Source organism: Empidonax traillii, unplaced genomic scaffold (genome assembly GCF_003031625.1).
Source record: "Empidonax traillii isolate 1590-97213 ecotype Southwest subspecies unplaced genomic scaffold, ASM303162v1 scaffold1811:size94320, whole genome shotgun sequence".
In the NCBI taxonomy this organism is placed as follows: Eukaryota; Metazoa; Chordata; class Aves; order Passeriformes; family Tyrannidae; genus Empidonax; species Empidonax traillii.
Window position 1 is genome coordinate 39,155 of NW_020957004.1, and position 3,802 is coordinate 42,956.

Consider the following 3,802-nt stretch of genomic DNA (forward strand, 5'->3'; position numbering starts at 1 on the left):
CAACTTAATTTACTTTTCCCATCTTTGTTATCCTCCTTCCCACACTTCAGCTGGTCTGGGAAGCGGAGGGGGCTGGTGGATTTCAATGGACCTTCTGAGAGTTGCTGGTGCTGCAGGGGACCATGGAAATCCATGATCCCAGAGGGTTCTGGGTGGGCAGGAGGAGCCTCTGGGCATGTTTTGTGTAGGGTTGGAGTTGTCATCAGGGCAAAGGCTGCTCTGGAAAGGACTTGTGTGTCTGTGTCTGATCCCTGTGAGACTGGATGGATGGATGGATGGATGGATGGATGGATGGATGGATCACTGACTGGGTCCTTCCACCCTGGACATGGTTGGTCATGTGTTTCCACCTGTGGTGTCAATCCAGGCTGGGGGATGAACAGATTGAGAGCAGCCCTGCCCAGAAGGACGTGGTGGTGCTGGTGGATGAGAGGCTGGAGATGAACTGACAATGTGCCCTCACAGCCCAGAAACCACCTGTGTCCTGAGCCGCATCCAAAGCAGGGGGGGCAGCAGGAGAGGGAGAGGATTCTGCCCCCCTGCTCTGGTCTGGTGAGACCCCACCTGGAGCACTGCATCCAGCTCTGGGGTCCCCAGCACAGGAGGGACATGGAGCTGTTGGAGCGAGTCCAGAGGAGGCCACAAACATGATGAGAGTACTGGAGAACCTCTGCTCTGGATTAGAGAGCTGGGGGTGTTCAGAGTGGACAAGAGAAGGCTCCAGGTAGACCTTAGAACCCCTTCTGGTACCTAAAGGCGCTCCAAGAGAGCTGGGGAAGGACTTTGGACAATGGCCAGGAGTGACAGGGTGAGGAGGAATGGTTCCAAAGTGAAAGAGAGTAGGTTTAGATTCAATACTAGAAAGAAATTCTTCCCTGGGAGGGTGGGGAGGCCCTGGCACAGGTTGCCCAGAGAAGCTGTGGCTGCCCCATCCCTGGAAGTGTCCAAGGCCAGGTTGGATGGGGCTTGGAGCAACTTGTGCTAGTGGAAGGTGTCCGTGCCCATGGTAGGCAGTTGGAACTGGATGATCTAGAAGGTCCCTTCCCACCCAAACCATTCTCTGATTCCATGACTGCTGACATTAGAGCCTGTGCATTTGCCTACAGCATCATCCATTCTGTCTAAATTTCATCCAGCTCTTCAAACACGAGCTTAACTCACAACTGAAGTACTGGGATGTGCCTCCATGGTTGTTCTTGGTGTGTGTGTGTGTGGGAATGCTGCAACTTGTCCTACAGTGGCATCACCAGCCTTTCCAACTCCATTTTATTTTGCAGCAGCCTTTTGGACACGGACAGGTCCAACCTGTGGCCAAAGACTTGCTTTGGGGTTAAGGTTTGCGAGGTGGGAGGGAACCTCGTGCCCATCACTGGATGCTGAGTGGCCAGAAAGCTTCCTAGAGAGTTTGTGCTCTTTTCCCTCTCCAAAGGAGCTGGAAGTGTGTGTCTTTTGCTGTCAGAAAGGGGTTATTTGTGGCTTTTAATAACACACTTTATTTCCAAAGGAATATGGGCGAGATAAGAATCCTCCTCCCTATTTTTTTTTTTTCTGCTTGCCTTGCAAACGGTGGCATGGAAGATTAAAATAATGCAAAAGAGTTAAATTAATCTGATTTAACACTTGCAGGGAGGTTTCTATTTAAAACCCTTTTTTCTTCATGGTGTCACTAGTCAGGAAATTCAGTAGGCAGGTGCCATCTCTTTGTTGCAGTGCCTGGGCATGTCCCTGCTTTGCAGTGTTTCTGATGGAGGAAAAAATAGCATTTAACTTAAAAAAAAAAAAAAAGGGGCAGGATGGATTTTTTTTTCCCCCCACACCTATTTTATGTGCAGCTCCATTAAAAAAGTGAAGATTGCACTGCTTTTTTAAATATATTCTGAAGGTTGGTACCAAAAAATACGAGGAACTGGTGTATCAGCAGGTGGTTTTTAATGTTTTTTTTTCTTGGGATGAGGAGCTGTGGGGAAAAGCTCCCCCAAGGGCACTTGGGGTATGTTGGCTGCTCATCTGCTGGGATGCTCCAAGCAAAATCCGGAAAATATTTTCCAGCTTCTCCTTGAATGAAGTCAAACCAGGCTGCAATACCTATAGTTAGATTCTTTTAGCAAATTTACCTTTTTTTTTTTTTTTTTTTAAATAAATGCTTGTACTGGGTTAGGTGGTGATTTCTTCCCTCTCTCTGTCATCTCTTCCCTAAATAAAAGCAGGAAATAACTCTAAAACGTTTTATGCTCTTCATTGTGTAGCGTTTGTTTTGTTCTTCTCCCCCTGCAAAGCAAGGGGTTGGAAAAATACGAATTTTTTTTTGAGGTTATTGAGGACTTCATTTGTCCTCCTTCCCCATTGCTGTGCACATTTATTGTGATTCTAGTCTTGAATAACTTGGCCATGTATTTTTTTTTTTTCCCCTTGTAGGATTCCTCCATCAGCTGGTGCATGGAGTAAAGGAGTGCAGGAGACAGACGTGCTGTAGGATTTTATCCCAGAGCTGTTGCCATAGTCCTTATTTCTGCAAAATAAAACATTTTCTTCTTCCATGAGAGACTTTGATCACGCTCATTGCTGAGACTTGTTGCTTTTTTTTTTTTTTCCCCATTTACAATGAATCTTCTTGTGATGCTTCTGCGTGGAGGAGGGAGGTGCCTCCTTTATTTTTCTACGTGTGGGAAAAAAACAGGCAGATTTGGAGGAGTTACAACCCAAATTTTTGGTTTAACCCATTTCTCTGCTGTGTGAGATATCAGAGACACAAATATGGTCTGAGGGAACTCCCCAACCTACCATTAATGGCTGCTTTGTGAAAAATCCCATATGAGCAGATCGCTCAGGAGCCCTGGGATGAAGGCGGATGCAGCCAGGAATGCTTTTTTCCTTAATCTTTCTTTCCCTCCCCCCCGAAATTCCCATATTTATGGGTGGTAGGACAAGGGGGAATGGCTTTAAACTGAAGGAGGGTAGTTTAGGTTGGAAATTAGGAAGAAATTTTTCCCTGTGAGGGTGGGGAGGCCCTGGCACAGGTTGCCCAGAGAATTTGTGGCTGCCCCATCCCTGGAAGTGTTCAAGACCAGGTTGGATGGGGCTTGGAGCAACCTGGGCTAGTGAAAGATGGAGAAAGGTCTAGTGAAAGGGGGTGGAACTTGATGACCTTGAAGGTCCCTTCCAACCCAAACCCTTCTGAGATTCAATGATTTACCAGCATGTGACATCCCTTGACTAAGAGCACAGTCCTGGTGTGATGTTGGTGCCTGTCCAGCTCGTGTGTTCCCCAGTTTTGAGGTGTCTTAGAGGAGAAGAAGCTCTTGGGTGGTTTGGGGAAGATTTGGATGATGCCATACTGGGTCTGCAAGCTGTGCAATAGCGGCTTCAAGTTTAGCGTCATGGAATCATGGAATGGCCTGGGTTTGGGATGGGACCTTCAAGATCATCTTGTCCAACCCCCTGCCATGGGCAGGGACACCTTCAACCATCCAGGTTGCTCCAAGCCCCATCCAACCTGGCCTTGGACACTTCCAGGGATGGGAGGTTTTGAGGATCAGAGGGAGCAGAGGTTGTAACCAACTGTGGGTAATGGCAATTATGTTTGAGCTGAATTACTAACAAATGCTTTTCAGCATCCCATATCCCAGCCTGGAGATGTTCCTTATGCTCAAAGCTCTTTAAATTTAGGAGAGAGGAGAAAAAAAACCCTGCTGTGTATCTGTTTGGAGATGAGGGGGGTCAGTGAGGCTGCAGGAATGTTCTGACTTGCTGGGTAACACCTTGTTCAACAGAACACTGCACATGCCAGATTTTCTTGTGGAAG

General features: G+C 47.4%; 1 long non-coding RNA gene across 1 annotated transcript in view; it reads left to right on the forward strand.

Annotated features, from left to right (window-relative positions):
• LOC114071051 overlaps positions 1 to 2,530 on the forward strand; it is a 9,730-nt gene extending 7,200 nt beyond the window's left edge. The window contains exon 3 of the long non-coding RNA XR_003573997.1: positions 2,416 to 2,530. This is a non-coding gene — a long non-coding RNA (uncharacterized LOC114071051). The remainder of the gene's footprint in view (positions 1 to 2,415) is intronic.
• The last annotated feature ends 1,272 nt before the right edge of the window (positions 2,531 to 3,802 follow it).